This window comes from Denticeps clupeoides, chromosome 13 (genome assembly GCF_900700375.1).
Source record: "Denticeps clupeoides chromosome 13, fDenClu1.1, whole genome shotgun sequence".
Lineage (NCBI taxonomy): Eukaryota > Metazoa > Chordata > Actinopteri > Clupeiformes > Denticipitidae > Denticeps > Denticeps clupeoides.
The window spans coordinates 6,937,671-6,957,696 of NC_041719.1; the positions used below are offsets into that span (position 1 = coordinate 6,937,671).

A 20,026-nucleotide genomic window follows, 5' to 3' on the forward strand; every position below is an offset into this window, starting at 1 on the left:
GGTGAATGGGAACACTGAGATCTCTTTAAATTGACAAGTACAGGGAAAGAGAAAATCATGTATAATATTTGAAAAAAATTTTTTGACACTTTCTGAAATTATGTGTGTGTGTGGTTAGATGCTATGGAACGGCATATGCCATAACCAGCAGAGGACTGGCATTTTTACCCCCACACCCCACCCAAAGATAAACTGTGTCTGACATCATTAGCCTTGTTGTGACAGGTTTCATTTGTGCACCCTGCAACCATGCATCACCCAGAATAATGGACTCCCCTCATCTAGCTCCATCCACCCAGACATGGGCACCCGCCCGCACACACTAACCGCCCTGTAGGTGCCGCCTTCCTGTTCATGTTTTGCGCATCCTGCTGTGGTCAGTCTGAGTGCTGCCTTATTTAAAGCTTGATTGCACCCCCGCTGCTCGGCGCTGAACACAAATTATGAGGTTGTCATAATTTGAGCCCGGATTGATTTATGGCAGAGTCGGTGCATTAGAGGGAGGCGGAAGCTGAGGGTCGATTGACGTATCTTGCGGTGCCTTAAGATAATGTCCCCCGCGTCCCTTGCCTGCACCGAATGAAGAGGTACAAGTCACAAAAAGCCATCAGCAGACATCGTTTTTAGGATATGGGTGGAAAAAACTAACAATGAATTCAGACCATAGTCCAATCCAAGCATGAGCATTAATAAGTAATTAAAACGTACATTACGCAGGAGTTTCTCATTAGAGCCGGGGGACGGTTACTCCAGGCTCGTTATTTAATCCAATCAAAAAGTCAGGCCATGTTTTAAGCGTTTCAGCTATAGGTCAGCGTCCAATTAGCACGCCGCAAATTAAATCAGTGCCGTCAGAACCGGGGTGGGAGTGGCAGGTGTGCAGGTCATTGCAGGTGCCTCTGTCATTTACATACATCACTGTCATTTTTCACCTCCGCTGGCCTGAATGCTGAATGTTTTCATTTCCTTTTATTTCATTTTTTTGGATGTCTGCATTGTGGGTTTTAAGGACGGTATGCTGGTTAACCAGTGAACCCATCAAGTTGTCATGTTCCAGAATTTACCAACATACTTAACCTAATAATGCTCCATGGGGGCTGATCCTGTAACCTCTGAATGTAACTCTTGCTAAATAATGAAACGTGATGTGGGTACAGCACTTCCGTTCGATTTCGAGTGCTGGTGTGGCTCGTTGCGGTCAGGAGGAAGGACATGGATGCTGGAAGCGTTTTGTAGCTTTATGAAACATCTGCATGAAACTACCAATGGGACCATATGCTTCATGATCATAGGTAGGAATATAGAAGCAACGATTTTCACTTATTTCTTTGAAACATTTTGATGAACACCCCACTGTACTTCGTACAAAAGTGACCAAGCGGAAAGTCATCAGTCTTCGGCCCTTTAGCTCTTTCCTTAACTGGAGGCCTTGTAACCTGAGGGCCTTGATTGATGTCTCGACCCTGGTTGGCATGGGAAATGTGAGAGGGGCCGCAGCATTGACAGACTTTTGGCCTGGAGATTTCTCTCTCTCTCTCTCTCTCTCCTTCTCTGCCTGTCTATTGTTGAAACCAATATGCCTTACAAACCTTGAGGCTCCATCCTGCATTACCGTGTCAGTCATAAAGGTTTGTGATATATAATGGTTTGCTTCATTCAGTCTCCAACTATTCAAACCATTTTGCCTTCAGTCCCTTTCCAAACTGGTACATGAAGGATCTGAGTGACTGAGTCTAAATGGAGCTTCAGTGTACCGTAATATTACAATAAAGAGTACTGTAGGTAACTAGCAGTTATACATGTGACTTTTTGTAACCATTCTGTCATAAAACCTATACATCTGTATATATACATATATATCTATATTTTTAAAGTTAAATTTGCTTTACACAGAGAAGTAATTGGTGCATTCTTATTAGCTTTGGAGGCGGGTGGGGCGGAGTTTTGAGTTTCTGGTTTGACCTTCCATCACATAATTCCGAGTTATTCTGACTCCTTGTTGTCTGGTGATTAATAATTTAGAGGCGCCATTATGTTCCCATAGACGAGAGAGAGAGAGAGAGAGAGCAGGAGGGGAGCATGTTCTCAAGATGTCAAGTGCTGGAGCTGCTCCTCTCTTTTCCTCTCCTCGGAACATTCGACCCGTCCTCCTGCTGTTCGAAGCTACTTGTTTTTTTCCCTGCAATGGGAAAAAGAAGCTGCTGTAGGTCTGTATTTTAATCACTACTTTAAGTCATTAGTACTAATGGCTCTAACAAGGTTGGTCGAAATAATTGCTAACATCTAACACTGTACATAAATGTACACAGTACATCTTTTCACTTTGACTGGAAAAAGGGCTCCAGCGGATACAGCTAACCAGCAAGCCAGCCATCTGATGACGTTAGCGTCTGATTTAAAGACAAGATGTAGAGCACAACATAAAAAAAAGAACAAAGAAAAGGGTGGGTGCACTCCCAGAAACGTAGCCAAGATGGAGCCGACAGCATCGGCCACTCAGCTCCAGGGCCAAGGCGAGAGATGGAAGGTCACGGCACCAAAGCTAAATGTTGTGTCACCATATTGACTGGGACATATTTCACTGTAGCCTCTCCTTTGTGGTGCTTAAAGGGCCGTGACAAATGGCCGCTTGTTACTGGCCTTCTTGTCATGTTTAAGCAGGGATGGAAAAAATGATGACAGCCCGTGGCGTGCATTTTTCTGGGGTAGCGAACTCTGGCTTGCCCTGCTGCATGCATCTTATGCAGTCCAGAGGTTTCCAGGAGCGCCCAAGGAGCAGAATGACAATTGGCCTTGTGGAAAGCGGAGGGGGTCAGTTAAGGTCTCCCTTCTCCAACGAGAACATGTTTTTTTTCCTCCAGAGGCAAAGTGTCCTGTCTGCCCCAATAAAATATTTCATCTGCAAATAAACTGAGGGTCAGCGTGTTTAAGAGGTCACTCCAGGTGTTTCAGCATTTGATGTTCAAACCAGGGTTCAAATTGGCTTGGCTTGTAATGGTCCCGCTTAGAACCACTGGATGTCTCATTTTGACAGAATTCTCAGAAGGAGTCATCCTCGGGTCAAAGGTGATTGTGCAAAGTCACTAGTGGCCACAGAAAGGAAACATGCTTGGGTTACAGGAAACACAGCAAAGCCCAGCACACGCTCAAGGTCACGCCATCGCAGGCCCACGCAACCAGTCTTCTGAAGTGCGTTCCAGGCGCATCAATATCTTATTTACATTTGTGCGTTTTAATGAAGGACACTGTGGAGAGCCTTATTTATAATATTGAGACAAATGGATGTGTGCCCATGAAAGGCACTCCTCTGATTAACTTGCCCGGGATGGCTTCTTATCTGCTGCTGTTTGATGTATGACATCTTTTTAAGGCCCGGTCGAATGCAATCACGGCCTCTTTCATTGCACAGACCCTAGACACTCCAGATTGCCTGCACTTCCCGAGGGAGGCTATCCTTCAGAAAATATTGACTGTTGGACAGTGAGAGCTTTTTTTTGTGCGTGTGTTTGTGTGTGTGTGTGTTTGTGGGGCAAGTGAAGGAGGAGCAGTATAATGGGCCACAAAGAGGACAAAGGTCAGGCAGTCAGGAAATTCCATTTGTGTGTTCTTTTTTTCTGTTTTATTTCTTGCATTCATGAGTGCTGCTGCGCACGTTGCTATTCCCCATGGATGCAAACTCTGAGATAATGTATGAGAAAGTGCTTGCACTTTATACGCTGTTGCAGTCATCGCAATCCACTCTTGACTTTTTCAACAAAGAACACTCAGTCCACAGAAGTAATGCAATGTGCCACTATTGGGGGGGGTGTATTTGAATATTTTTTATATTAAAACTAGAATATGACACATACATTCATGCATATTTTAATACTCAAATTGTTTAGCATTTTATCATTTTTAGGGATGAGAACCATATGGGCTTAAGTGACATTTTCAAATATACATATCAAATGAAAATGCTTGATCAGCTTCTTTTTCTGGCAAAAGTATATTAATCAATTCTTAAAAATGACTAACTGAAGCAGTTGGTACCCAAAAACACACGCACACACACGCAACACACACACACACACACACAGGAAATGTGTTTTTAAAAACAGTGCTGGCCTAGTGGGTAAGGAAATGGACCCATAATCAAAAGGTTGCCGGTTTGAGTCTCGCTCTTGCACCATCCCCACACACTGCTCCCCGGTCACCTTTCATCGCTTCCCACTGCTCACTAAGGGTGATGGTTAAAAGCAGAGGGCACATTTTGTTGTGTGCACAGTGTGGTGTGCTGTGTTTCACAATAGACCTCTGCAATTCGTCCAGACATGCTGTTAAACAACAAATGGACCAAATCCTGACTGATGGCAACCAATTCCCTAATCAGTGCTTGGAGTTTGTCAGAATTTAACTTTTGACCACAAGTTGTCAATTGGATTAAGGTCCGGGGAGTTTCCTGGCCATGGACTCAAAATGTAATATTTTGTTCCCTCAGCCACTTATTTATCACTATGGCCTTAAATCACCAGTAGGGTGGTAGTAGCCTAGTGGGTAACACACTCGCCTATGAACCAGAAGACCCAGGTTCGAATCCCGCTTACTACCATTGTGTCCCTGAGCACTACTGATTGTAAGTCGCTCTGGATAAGGGCGTCTGATAAATGCCGTAAATGTAAATGTAAATGTAAATCATGGTGCTCCATCATGCAGGAAAAGGCATCGTTCTTCACTAAACTTGTTCTTGGATGGTTAGGAGAAGTTGCTCTTGAAGGATATTTTGGTACCGTTCTTTATTCACAATCATTTTTCCAGATGCTCCAAACAATCAGAAAGGGTCTTCATCAGAGAAAATGACTTTACCCCAGTCCTCAGAAGTCCAATACCTGTACTCAGACTGTACTCAAACTTACTTTGTCCTTGATATTTTTCTTGGCAAGAAATGGCTTCTTTGCTGCCCTTCCTGACTCCAGGCCATTCTCCAAAAGTCTCCTCCTCACTGTGCGTGCCGATGCACTCACACCTGCCGCTGCCATTCCTGAGCAAGCTCTGCGCTGGTGGCGCCCCGATCCTGAAGCTGAATCATCCAGCGCTTGCTGGACTTTCTTCTGCACCCTGAAGCCTTCTTCACCACACTTGAACGTCTCTCCTTTGATGATCTTATAAATGGTTGATTTAAGTGCAATCTTAGGAACAGCAATATCCTTGCCTGTGAAGCTCCTTTTATGTGACGCAATGATGACTGCACGTTTCCTTGCAGGTAACCATGGTTACCAGTGGAAGAGCAATGATTTCACCCTCCTTTTAAAGCATCCAGTCTACTATTGTACCTCAATCGAATGATCTCCAGCCATGTGCTTGTCGACACTCTCACTTGTGTTAATGAGAGGAACACTGAAATGATCTCAGCAGGTCCTTTTGTGGCAGGGCTGAAATGCAGTGGAATTTTTTTGGTATTAAGTTCATTTTCAAGGCAAATAGGCACTTCATAGGCACTTTGCAATTCATCTGATCACTCTTCTTAACCTTCTGAAGTATATGCAAATTTCCATAATAAAAACAGAAACAGCAAACTTGAACACCAGTATTTGTTTCATTCTCAGATTGATTGTCATTGTGATACACTGCAGCACAGCACACGGTGACACAACAAAATGTGTCCTCTGCTTTTAACCATCGCCCTTGGCGAGCAGTGGGCAGCCATGAGAGGCGCCCGGGGAGCAGTGTGTGGGGACGGTACTTCACTCAGTGGCAGATGGGGATTCGAACCAGCAACCTTCTTATTATGGGGCCACACACAATCACACTCATATATATCACACTCACACAATCACACTCATATATATCACACTCACACAATCACACTCATATATACACACACACACACACACACACACTGTCATTTTTATCTCAGTGGTTCCAGTGCATCACTATTCTATACTTGCACTTGCCCGCTGCAGTAAACTGTGCCACCCCCGGTATCATCATGTGTTTTCCTGTTTTTAAATTTGCAGGCTCATCCTGGGTGGTGGGAAAGTTAAGGTCTTTAAAAACAAATTGTCAGTGGAACTGAATGCCTTGTCAGTTGACGGCCTGAATGAGTCCTCCTCGGCTTTTCAGTGCATTGGTCTGGCTGGGCCAGGTTACTCGGCGTGGCCTCTGTGCCGTGGCCCTGCAGTGGCCCTCTTCACGAACTGTTGCTAGAGCGCTACCGGGGAATTTCCTGCTCCCTCTGGGCCATGAAAGGACCCTTTTTCCTGCCAGTGCACAGCTGTGTGGCCTCATTGGACAGTCTGTGGCCTCTCCATGCTCAGTTCCTCAGACCCCCGTGATTGACAGTAATTATCCACCACAAGGCTGTTTTCCTTCTGATATCTCAATGAGAGCTCCCGTCAGCAGTGGGAGAGAAAGCAAGAACACAGGTCCCCTCCTGGCTGTTTGCATCAAAGCACTGTGGAGAAGAAGAGAAGTGGTCTCCACATCAGGATTCCATAAATCTGTTTCAGATCCGAATATTCCGATCCAGTCAACTCAAACTGAGGGAAAAAACCTGAAGCCGTGTCTAAATCGATTGTTGAATAAAGCCTCCCATCTCTGTGGCATCCGCAGCAACCGCCCAAGACACATCCATTTCATCTGCATCGCTCAGAGACACATGGCCTGCCTCTTTCGATTGTCCCGCTGTCAGCGAGATGTTGGCTTGCGAAAGAGCAGGATGGGGAGAGTGTGAAAGCCTCCTCTTGACCCCGGCTGGTTGCTCCTGACCATCAGTCTGTCAGGAGCTCTGATGGACTTGACCCGCTTGGAGGCTGTTGCACAGTACTCATGGAGTACTCACCCACCTGGACACTTGGAAGGGAAATTATGTTAAAATGCTTTTCATTGACTACAGTTCAGCATTTAACATGATAATCCCTTCCACACTCACCACCAAGCTGGAGCACCTGGGACTCAGCTCATCTCTCTGTGAGTGGATGCCTCTGTCACCATCACTCTCAGCACTGAAGCCCCCCAGGGCTGTGTTTTGAGCCCCCTGCTGTACTCCCTGTACACATACGACTGTACAGCTACTACAAACTCCACCACCATCATCAAGTTTTCTGACGACACTGTCGTGGTGGGCCTGATCTCTGACCACGACGAGACGGCCTACCTGGAGGAGGTTGGAAATCTGGAGAACTGGTGCCAGAGAAACAATCTCCACCTTAATGTCAGCAAGTCAAAGGAGTTAATAGTGAACTTTAGTACCAAGCAGGAGAGGAACTACCAGACCCCTGTCATCAATGGGAGCCCAGTGGACAGCTTCCGATACCTCGGTGTTCACATCTAGCAGGACCTGTCATGGTCCCAACACCGTGGTGAAAAAGGCCCGGCAGCATCTCTACCACCTTAAACGCCTGAGAGACCGTTTGACTGCCCTCCAAGGTGCCTAGGAACTACTCCTATACCATAGAGAGCATCCTGACGGGAAACATCTCAACCTGGTTCGGGAACAGCACCATGAAGCACAGGCGAGCCCTACAGAGGGTGGTACGACCAGCTGAACGTATCATCTGTACCAAGCTCCCTGACCTTCAATCCATCTACAGCAAGCATTGCTGGACCAGGGCAAGGAAGGTAGTGAAGGACCTCAGGCACCCCAACAATGGACTGTTCTCTCGGCTGCGATCAGGGAAGCACTTCTGCTCCCTGAAGTCCAACACAGAGAGAATGAGGAGGAGCTTCCTCAACAACAACACCAGAACACTAATACACTCCAGTACTTTCAATCACTTCTGGACTCAATCCTCACAGAATTTTGCCGAAATTTTGCACAACTCTGTTACACATATTTTATGTTTTATGTTTAAAAACATACATTGTAATATTTGGTTATGTTTGCAATATTTGCATAATGTTTTTTTATATTTGCAAAATTTGCAATATTGAGGTCAATAGCAGTCGCAAAAGCATTTCATTGCATATCATGTATATGATATACAGTGTATGACTGTGTATGTGACAAATAAAATTTGAATTTAAATTTGAATTTGAGCTAAGCGGAGTCATAATGGGTCGTTTTCTGTGTCGGGGGTGTGAGTTGCTGATTGCCAGGAGGTAGTGGTGAAGACACTTCAGTGAACTTCCTGGCATAATGAAGAACCAAATTGGATTTGATGTGCAAAGTTCATGTACCAAACTAAATTTCAGCAGGTGGTTCTGAAAACAACTCCCGTAGCTCCTTTCAAAATGTGGAAATGAAAATCTGAGATGAGGCTCCTTTAATATTTCAATAGTCTGTTCAAGACACCAAACCAAGAATTGCAATATGTCTCCTGTTTCTAAGATCTTTTTCTGCCAAACAAAAGATGCCAGTAGCGGTAAATCTCACGGATCGCGCATAATCAGGTTCAACAGCGATCTCAACTAGGCCACGCATTCAATGAATCCCCAAATCTCTCAATAGCTCTCATTCAAGTGATGATATTTTTTTGGAGTGAGAAATCCTCATCCTCTGTTTTATTCAATACTGTAGTGTTATCTTATATTTTCTTCAGCATCTCACGTGTGTTTTGATGTGAAATTATTCAAATCTCTCTTTACTTCTCCTAAGCCAGTAGGACTCCAAATACCACTGTATTGACATGCATTAAAGCAGAAAGCTATTCAACTACTCTACACGGAAGACAAGTTTAAAAGGAGTATTATTGAGCTGTTGTTGAGCACATCAACTGCATTATTAAGAACAATAACAACAGTCTATCTCAAACACAATGGGCACCAATGTAACAGGTATGGCATTTTGGAACCAAGGTCCTAGGCATCTCCATTAAGTCTCCAGATGTATGAATCATCAAACTTTGAAAGAAGTGTCGTAGTAAAGCAAAAGCCATTTTATCATTTTGTGCACTGATTGTAGTTGACAAAATAATTTTTTGTCTTTAACGTTGAATGTTGGATACACAGGGTGTGACAGTGACACCTTCATTATCGTAATGAAATGCAGCGTGTGCACTTCTCTCTCTTTTATGTTGCTATCTCTGGCCACCAAACTCATCCGTTCCACGCTGCCAACATGGCTGACTGATGCCAAACTCGCAGTCGGGCTGACAAAGGCTGCATGTCGGGGGTGTATTTCCACCTGAGCAGAGTACCAACGCCCTGCGCTGCTGCGTGGCTAATGCGCACAGCTGTGTTGAGGTATCATATTGCCTAATATGATATAATATTTCCGCCAAACAGTGGGGTGGACAGAGATGTATAGGTTATTAAGAGGTGGGGGTTGTGCTATCTTTCGCGATTTTCTTTTGCGCTGAGGACAAGCTACCTCAGTTACCTACCAGTAGGCTTGTCATGATACTGAAATTTCAAACATGTCACCGATACTAAGGCTGGTACTCGATACTATTTTCAATAGTACAGGGGGAAGAAAACACAGGAACTTTTTTTTTTTTTTTTTTTTTTTTTTAATGAATAAATAAATAAAGAATATATTTTTATATATTTTTTAGCAAGTTAGAAGACAATATTTATAGTGCATAAAGAAATCAATACATAAATAATTTGATAAAAAAAATAAATAATAATAATTAATGAAAAACTCCTCGTGTAATTCCATGCAGGTGAGAGAATGAGGATGCACAAACACTCAACATAACCAGTGGTTTTAAAGAACCAAAGAAAGGGTGAAATGGTCCAAAACACAAAAAAAGTCAAAACTGAACAGAGAATCCGCATATATACATTATTAATATAAAATATATATCAAAAATTCATATTACGTTTGAACAACAATTCTACTCCCCTCTCGTATATTATTCAGAGTGATTCACAAAATTAACACTGATCAGGCAGATGCAAAACAGTGCTAATAAATTTTAAAATAGCTACAACATTTTTGTATGGATTAGTATCTGAGTATCGACTTTATTGACAACATTACCTCCCAGAAAGATTGTACTTATTAGGATTGGCGTCTTTAATATTAGTTTATTTTAATATCCGAAATATCTGAATCTGGGTTCCTATTGTCTCGTGCATTAAATGTCACTGCAGAAATGATGATGAATTTGTTATTGTGATTATTTATCTGTCAGGCATCATGTGCTGTGGACCAATGAATTGCTTGCTACTGCCCTTGAAAGCACACAAAGCAACAACCCAAGCACTGCACTAGTGAATGCCGTACCACTGACACGCACAGGCTGAACAGCGTGGGACAAATGTGCTCAAAAGCGGTTCCTGTGCGCTACGGGAACAGGAAATATAAAATACAGGAGCATTTTCCTTGATGTATGCATTTTACTTTGTCCTTCCAGAATGGCCTTGATGAGATTCTGAGATCAATAAGAAAGCAGGAATTCTTAAAGATCACAATGACCGACTCAATCCTTTCTTTCATCGCCTTGTTATTTTTCCTGCCCCATCCCTCTTCGAGTTGCATGTTTTATTGAGTTGTGGAAGGTTATTTTAAAAGTCTTTTTTTTTTTTTAAATGACATCTCCTGAGGACAAAATTGCTGGATTGTGCCGTGGAATCGCAATCAGCACTGAGTGTCTACTGTTCCTCCCACCGTCTGTGAGCGGGACATGAAGAGTGCAGTTAATCATTTTAGAGCTGGCGCTGCTTTGAGCTAACGATTGCTTTCCCTTCGCCAAATCAATGTCGGGGAGGCTAAACAAGACACCTGTGAAGTGTAGTAATAGTGACTGAAAATACAGGAACTGGAACAAAGCTGGGAGGAGATGTGTTGAACAATGATAGAATGGAGAAAGCTTTCTGTACCCAGAGACTTGGACTGCAAGCCATTGAGAAAAGTTTGGTTTATCATTTTTTTCATGGTCATGTGTAAAGTTAGAAAAATAATTTAAAAAGTTCATTTTACACAACGACATCTACCAACATCATCATCTACCAACATTGTGAATTAGGATTAAGGGTGTTTCAAAATTACACATGTCTGGAAATATTTTACACTAATATTTTACACTGAGACTAGGATGCAAACAATTCTGTAAATAAAATGTATTGCTATTTACATGGGGAAACGTTGCAATGCTCTGTAAGTCATAAGTCGCTCTGGATAAGGGCGTCTGCCAAATGCCTTAAATGTAAATGTAAAAATGAACATGAAATAAATATTAAACACTGTTCATAAGCAGAATTCCCATTAACAGTGCTACTTACACAGTTCTCTTTAATTTCTTTATTTCTTCTTTTTACATTGTTGTAAACTGTCTTCTCTGCCCAGATATTTGTGTCTTAAGTTCAGATTTTGAATATGTCACATCAAATCTCTTTTCTAGATTTACATGTTAAATCAAACAAAGAAAAACAAAAAAGACTTCTTGACGGTTATCTGTATCGTACTAAATAACCATTGTGCACGGAAGACGATCTGTGCTGTAGACATCTCAGAACCATGGCTGTTACCAAAGCAAATGTGCATTTTTATTTTAGCTTTCTGATTGGCAAAACAGTGACTGTGACATTTGCAAACAGTCCACGTGCGTTCTGTATAGCGCCGGGAAAATATTCCCCATAAACATCACTGGAGCTACATGGCATCCCTCAGAGCAGACAGATGGAGGAGTTATTCCATGCCACATTTTATTTATTTGGTTAATTTCAATCAGATTATGGTCACAACCGCTCCACGCGCATCACTCCCACCTCCCTCCCCGGTTGGATAGACCCTTAAATGAAATAATTCATTATGTTTTTCAGTTAAACATTTTTTTGGTTTGCTTTTCTATTTGAAACCATGTGTTCCGGTGGCTTAAAAGCCAGAGTTTACTTGCAGCTTTTATCCTTTTTAAAGGAGCCGGCGCACATGTGGAATAAAGGCCAATTTTCAGCAGTTTGGAGAAATCAGCTCATCATGCCTTTAATCCCCTCGTCGAGAGGGAGAGGTTCGCTTAATGGCGTCTGTTGCCTTCATGCCAAGTGCTGTAAGAGGACAGGAAAAAGCACAGGGCAAGGACCTGTGGCAAGTGCCAACATTTTTTTTTTCTGCCATGTTTAGGACCAGGAATGCTTATACAGTGAAGGCACTGTTTCAGACATGCCTCACTGACGCCAGACAATGTGCCGTTTTTGTCTTTTTTATATCGTTTTTTTTTTTCAAATAAGAGTCAATGCTCCACCCTCTGGCAGCCTCTTGAGTGGCTTTTCACATGTCGACCCAGGACAAGAATGCTGACATCAGTCTCAATTAGTCAAGGATTCAACCTGATGTGGCGTTTAATGGGCTTTCCAGCTGTGGGCTGTGGGTTTGTTGAAGGCACGCTGGTATGTATATTTATATATATATTTGTATTTATATATCAACCTCTTATCTATGCCTCAGCAGTTCTCCGTATTTTGAAAACCAAATCCCCAGGACACAGGCACAGTTCATCAGGCCTGCCGTGCAAAGCTCATTTTCATCCGTTGGGCGCACAGAGCCCTTCCACCGAGCATTCGGTCCAGATTAGAAGCGCTGTGGATTTTGTTTCTCAAATCTGAATGATAATGAGGCGCGTCTGTGAATGGCAAAGAGATGTGAGCGGCTGAATTAGCGTGGTGGGTCCGCGGGTAGACCCTTTAAAATTGATGGAGCAGGCGAGCGGGTGGGGAGCGTGGCTCCGCTAATCATCCCATCCTAAGGAGGGTTGGGAGGGGGCCACCAACGCAGGTCCCAGCCTCGCAAATGTGATTAACATTTTGATTGGCTAGGTCCGCCCTCCGCCATGCCTTGGCCGTTGGAGGGGGCTTCTTAGCAGCGGCGAGTCGCTGTCACTTCCTCAGCACCAACCCGCCCCCTCCTCCCCAGTGCTGTTATATCTTTAACCAATCACGTACTATCTGCTTTTACTTACTGGCAACCACGGAGGTCAAGACTAATGGGTTTTAAAAGCACATTTAGCCTGAGATGACTTAGATGAAGGGATAGAGGGAGGACTAATACGGGGTCGTTTCTGAAAATGCCATATCTGGCAGGGCACCGCAGCAACGAACTGGCGTCCCCGGACTGTGACTAGTGAGAGCCGTCGATGAATTGGACCATTAATGAAGGTCAAAAAAGTGTTGGGGGGGGGGGGGGGGGGGGGGAGGGTGTGGGGGGGGGTCATGGCCAAGATGGATCTTTTAAAAAGCTTCTTTCAGCTCTCATTTGTCGAGAAGCTAATGACCGTCGTCCTAGTGTGCCAAACTGCTTTTATGGGGTGGGTGGCGGGCGGGGGGGTTTAATGGTTCTCATTTCCGACTTGAATCAATGCAGTTTGTTCTACATAATCACAACTCACAGGCCCAGAGTGGACATTGCATTGTGTTAACCAAATCCCAATGGTTTTAGAGGGGTTAGTAAGTGCAGGTGCTAATTGCAGAAATACTCTGAATTGGAGGAGCCACACCAGCACATCTGGGAACATGTATGAAACTGTTATTTAAAATAGAACTAGCAGTGGGACCATCATTTCTGAGAGTGTGCAAGCATACTTTTGTATGGTCTGTTAAAAGTGGTGTGTTTACAAGGCAGAGAAAGTTAGAAAGAGAGGGTGGCTGGGATTACACATTGTGGCCTAGATTTTATTGTATTGCGGGGCATGTCCATTAATGTCACTCCTTTATTATCTATGTTTTGGAGAGAAAGATCTGACTACCCATCAAGGACTTTGTCATAAACAAGAACTATCATGAACTGTCGTGAAAAAAAGCTGGGCTGCAACTATGCAAATATGTTGATATTGTATTCAGATTGCCATTTTTTAAAAATAGTTAGACAGTAGTTGGATTCTCAATTTCAGCTTGTAGTCATCTGATGTGTTCATGTATGACATCATGCCAGGCAACATTGTTTCCCCACATAGCTGTGGCACGTAAACTGGGTTCCATTGACCTTGTGCTCAGAACAAGAGCCACAATGGGCCTCATTCTGTGCATTCACTGCATACACAACTCAGCCCGTCAGGACTGACGTCTTCACACTACTGTGTTTGTATTCAGTACGTCCGCACATCACTGGAGAAGCGTTTACATACATTCTATTCATGCCCAGGCCCATGTGTGAACTATTCCAGCATGCAGTATCTGCTTTTACTGGAAACCTCTTAAGAAAAGAACATTAATGCCATTATCTCTCCAAAGGGATGAGAAAAAAGCAAGAGTACAATTAACTTGCGCCTTACTCATTTCCTTGTGAGTAATAGCTCCATTTTTATAGGAATACTCTGTGCATTTCACGAATACAGGCGGAGGGGATTTAAAAATAAAATTGCCCATAAATCAATTACGGCCGGAGCAGACTCCTGCATCTTCTGCCTGTGCCGGGCCCCTGGGTGACTGGCATCATTATTCAAAGGGGCCTTGCAGTAAAGTGCTGATAGAACACCGCGCCGCCCAGCCGCACTGTTTCAAGTTACTCTGAGCACCCTGCTAAATGGGTTTAAATTTTTAATTTGCCCAGGAACAAAGATCACATCTTTGGAGGATAGTGTAGCTGTAATTTATTTAAGAGGCCCATGGACAGTGCAAGAGAGAGAGGGGCGAGTTATGTTGGAAGGAGCCATAAAGTTGTGGTAAGGCATGAGCACTGACCTTTTCAAACCCCTCTGCTCCGGTGAAAGTTGAAAAGTTGAAAAGGCTTCTAAAGCTTTTAAAGGTGGCTTAAGGTGGTATTGATCCTTTGTCTATATTATTCCTCAAACATAACTTTTCTTTAATGTCTTCTTTAAATGTGATCTCAGTGAACTATTTTTTTTACCAGATATAAGTTCATGATTGAGAAGCAATGCAAAATCTTAAATAGTTCCTGAAAGCAAAATGTCCCTGAATAACTTTCAAATGTTAAAAGAACTCAAAAATCATTGGAGCAGAAACTAAAAAGTGCCCAAATTCCACTCAAGTGAAGTAATTGTCATTTTGATACACTGCAGCAAAGCACATTGTGCACACAACGTAATATGTCATTTAAGCCATCACCTTGGTGAGCAGTGGGCAACCATGACAGGCGCCCGGGGAGCAGTATGAGGATATGGTGCTTTGCTCAGTGGCATCTCAGTGGCAACTTGGCGGTGTGGGGTTTGAACGGGCAGCCTTCCAATTACGGGTCTGCTTCCTTACCATCTAGGCCACCACTGTCCCACTGCCCCACTGAGATCATTTTAACTGATTGAATCTGAATGAATCTGATTGTTTAAAAAATAACTGGTTTACAAGTATGCCTTATATTACCTTAGGCAGCACTAGATCTATAAAAAATAAGTATTGGTTTTAGGATTGTGGATTATATGAATGCAAATCTATGGTATGTTGAAAAATACCATGGAGCTATGGTGTAGAGCTATATAGTGTTGTTTCAAGCTAAAGGGACAGTTGCACAGTTTTTATTGGCATTGTTTATTATGACCACAAACAATACACAGAGGAGTCTGTCTATAGCTTTTGCATTGGGCAGCAAATTTATTGCCACCTGAACAACTGCAACATAATGTTTTATGTTGGAGCAATATTTATGTGAAGTCAGTTTAGTGCATGAAATTACATGACATCTCAGTCTTTTTAACTTGGTTACATTGTTTTTGGAAATGATGCAATGTTGCATCTGTGAAAGACTATATTGCTTAAAAATACTGGCATGTTCTTCTTGCTACTCTTGCTAATAAAAGCTGAGACTCACTGGGACTCTAAAATGGGCATTTTTTTTTATCAGATCACCAATGGCATTTTGACACAAACTTTCTGCATGGAATGAAGCACCCTAACCTAGCCGAACAGGCCCAAAGCGCATGTACTGTCGTCCAGGTTTCCATGACGCCAGTTGTTGTGGGCGCATTATTTACTGAGCAATGGCGCACAAGCAGCGATCTGCAGTAATTTATTAAATTTGCCATCAAAGCCGCCACTTATCCGCAGCAGGGAGCCTGATGGAGGGTGGTGGTGTGCTATCATGCAGCTCATCCTTAATGAGTGCAGATTAGAGAGGATGATCCCGGCTTTGCCAACCCCTGGTCCAGCCTGCAGAGGTCAAAGTCGGCTCGGAATTCCGCACCGCAAATCCGGCACCAGTAGATAATAGTAATAATAAACTAAATGACATTGCCTCCGACCTCTCCCACCTCACCAGCCTTCGCAAAACATAAGCAGCGATTACGTTTTTGGCAGGACAGATTTTGTCTGTTTGCTTTTCTATTTTTACTTTTTTGGTTTTTGTCCCTTATGTCTAATATCACTCAGTAGCGGCAATGACACAAAGTCTGTGCCACTCATCAAACCGTATGTGCAAAATCTGCGGATTTAACGGTGAAATCTCGCCCCGGTGCAGAGAAATCCGACACATTGTGTCGTGGCATCATGTGCCCGAAAGTGCCCTCCGGGCAGTGGCCGGAACGGAGGGGCGAAAGGGCGACTGGACAGGGAAGCCGTAAACACGAATGATTTATAGTTATTAATCCGCAGTGTCCAGTCTCCTGGCCAGGACACATCTGTGACTCGGTATGTTGTTTTTTTTTTCCTGCGTCCTAGTGGTCACTGAAGGGCACTGAGATTCAACTTTATTAGAATCTTATCATGCAGGTATTTATTATCTATAGATTTGCACTCGCAGGTGCCATAACTGATAAAAAAAAATGACAAGAAAAAATAAACCTGGTCAGGAACAGCCTCGGTCCAGCAGAGGCAATAATTATTACTCTCCTTAGCGAAGTGCCGGCTAATATAATGGCTGCTGTTGCCCTTATCTACGCAAAATAGGACTTGAGCCAGAGTGGCTGTTGCTGTTGAGCCTCACTGGAGGGAAATCTGCAGCCTGGGCCAGCACCCGAGAAGATGTGGACAGGCCCTTCAGGAGAGAGTTTAGCGTTGTGTATTGTCATGCACTTCAAGTGGCAGGATGAATCGCTTTTATTGCCGCACTGCGAGGGAGTGGCGGCGGAGTCGAGTCGATCCACTGTCAATGTTATCACTCTTAACGCCGGATAATCACCCTCATTGCGGAAATTCGTCCACGTTTGTCTGCGTTTGTCTCAGCCGTGACCGGCCCGACTCGCACATCACTCCGTTCCATCCCGTGGGCTGGAGACACTGCATTTTTTTATTTTATTTTTTTTTATCTACTGCTGTCAATGTCACAGAGTCTTCACAGATCATTTTCGCAGATAAAGCGATGCACGGCGGCACTTAATCCCTCCAGTGCTATCGGGGCACTCACGGTCCGCGGGAGGGCGTGATATAATGTATGATATCATATCATTAGTTTAAAAGGATCTTTTACTAACCTTGATAGATGGAGAGACAGAGGATGGGGGAGGGATTTGTGACCTTCCGCCAACTGACAATGGACAATTGCCAGGAGCAGGATTTTATATCTGTCAGATAAAATACAGGAGTTGAGGTGAGGCTTTTTTCCCCCAACAACATTGGCAGAAGCTCTATTTTAACTGCGCTCTGTTATTATGTCCTTCAAAAGCGCATCAGCTATGATGGTTCTTCTCCTTCACTGAAGCGGGTTCGGGGCACGATTATACAAGGTGGATTGCTTCTATATGGCTGGTAGTGGCCTAGTGGGTAAGGCTCTCACCTATGCTCAAACCCCACTTACTACCATTGTGTCCCAGAGCAAAACACTCCAGGGGGACGTTCCATGTCACTACTGATTAAGGGAGTCTGATAAGTGCCGTAAATGTAAATGCTGAGCTGGTGACACCACAGCAGAAACAATGGTCGTTCTACAGAAGTATATTCCTTTTTTCATGATCATGTTCTTCCATCTTCTTTCAAACAGAACTGTGAACAGAAAAAAGCCAAGCAAAATCTGGGTATGCTGGGTATGCAAATAACAATGTCACATGTAATAATAATGATATGACAAAATATGACATCAGTGATAGATTCAGTGCTAGAGAATGTATTGCAAAACAGTATTATATTGATTATAAAGCTCATAATGTGACATGAATTATAAACACATAAGAAACGTAAAAATTGTAAAATGTTAGGACGTGAAAATATCTAAAAAACAAAAAGATGCTTCAGTAACAATTAATTTTCTTACTGAACATCATTTAGAATATTTATCATCTTTCAGAAAATGTTAAATAATTTAATTTGGAATCGGAAAATTTGGTATATCAAATATTTTGGATGGGAACTCAAAAAAGCATTAATATTTAAATCAACCCTATATACTTCAAATTATTTGAAATTTGTAGTTTAGAGGAAGAAGTGAAGTGATTGTCATTATGGTGCACATCAAGCGCAGCGCACGGTGACACAACCAAATGTGTCCTCTGCATTTAACCAGCACCCTTAGTTGGCAGTGGGCAGCTGTGAACGGTGCGTGGGGAGCAGTGTGTGGGGACGGTACCATGGGACTATGATATGTTATTGCGGTTAAACAGTTATATCTATTTATTGTCATATCCTATGGCTTGTTTGAAGTGTGTTACCATACAGATCGGCCTCAGGTGAGCTTGAGGAAAAGCACTACAAGTGACACATCATGTAAGCGGTCCCGGTTCAGAATCTGTACGCGCGACGTAACAACACAGCAGCACCCAGCGCAGCCATCATCAGCCTTCCAAACACGTTTATGCGAAATGCGTCTCGAAGGACTTTGTAACCTGCCATCACTTCCACAAAAGCAAAAATAACACTCTCACTGAGCAGAAAAAAAAATCCTCACGGAGAGCAGGAAGCCATTGCCAGGAGCTCTTTCATCATGCATCCACCAGCTCAGAGTTTACCATGCACCATGGTGCTTTGCCATCTGTTGTTACGGTGACTGTATCTCTTGCCAATATGTTGCAGGGTCATGATAAAAAACCAAAAAAAAAAAAACACAAGCCTCTTTTTTTTTCTTCTTCTTGGAACGTATTTAATTATTTATTTGTTTGGCACGCAGCTCGATTAATTCCGGATGCCGCCCCACTCCTCCTCCTCTTCTTCCTGGACACGTGTCCCTCTGCTAACAATGGCAGTCCGCATTGGACGTCACATTACCCCTCTGCGCTCGGATAACAGTTGCAGCATGGCCTACTACCATCCCTGGCACCCACCCAGGCCGCCTGCCCTGCCGCTTTCTCTTCTCCTTCTCCTCCTTTCCCTTTCTTCTCGTGACGCTATATTCAGCCCTGATTAATGGAGTGTCTGAGAGAGGGATTGTCTGGTTCAGGGTGCAGCAGTTCAACGGTGTGCGAGCGGACAGTAAACGATGTACATTAAACAAATTCCCCTGCGAGCGAGTGTGTGAGTGTGTGTGTGTGTGTGTGTTCATCCCTGGCACTGAGACTGAGAAGATGCTGTGCGGCCCACCCTCCTGCCCCGCCGCCGCTTGGGACCCCGCTCCAGCGTCGGCTGTTATGATTGGGTAGGCTCAAATTAAAGCAGGGTCCGTCAGGAGGAGGAATCATGTCTGCCCGCTGGCTGGTTGTCGTGGTAACGGTGCCCCCCAGAGTTTGCCGGGGCCTGTCTACAAGCTGAGCTTAGAGATCAGTAAAGAGGGAGGGACAACAGACAACGGGAGATGCAGAAAACGGAGAGGTGTGGCTAGAACAGCGGAGGCGGGCTGCCCACAGTGCAACAGGAGCACATGGATTCCAGGTAGGAGCTGGAGTTCGGACGTGCTTTGATGAGGTGTCACCGTGAGAGGGCTGCTAAACGCCCCGAGTCTGCACCATACATCAGCCAATCTCCTCACCCTGGGGTTAAAGCTGATGGAGTCCTGACATTGCCTGGTTTCATCCCTCGTCCCCGCGGAAAGGCATCGGCAGAGTGCTGAGGCGTGATTCTGCGCTTGATTCGCTGTACACGCGAAGCCGGAATGAACCGCGGCGAGCATGAAAACGAGTTAACTCAAGCAGAATTAAACACACAATGCAGATTGAACACAGTTCTCTGCACCAATCTGGGTCGGAGCATCTCGGTTTCGTTGGCCTTCAGCATGGAAAGAAAAAAAAGGGACCTTTTCATTAACATTTCTCTTTCATTTCCTTCCAGCCAAGGTGCGCTGCAGCCAAAGGAAGAAGACTAAGAAGTCGGTAAAAGAGCTGAGGAATGAAGCTAAAGAGGTTTTGAAAACAACAAGTGG

At 43.9% G+C, this 20,026-nt stretch overlaps 1 protein-coding gene across 22 annotated transcripts in view; it reads left to right on the forward strand.

Moving 5' to 3' along the window:
- ptprsa (protein tyrosine phosphatase receptor type Sa) overlaps positions 1-20,026 on the forward strand; it is a 159,377-nt gene that overhangs the window by 12,607 nt on the left and 126,744 nt on the right. For all 22 annotated transcript variants that reach the window (XM_029000494.1, XM_029000507.1, XM_029000497.1 and 19 more), the window contains exon 2: positions 19,936-20,025. The gene's annotated coding sequence lies outside the window, so the exon portion shown is untranslated. The remainder of the gene's footprint in view (positions 1-19,935; position 20,026) is intronic.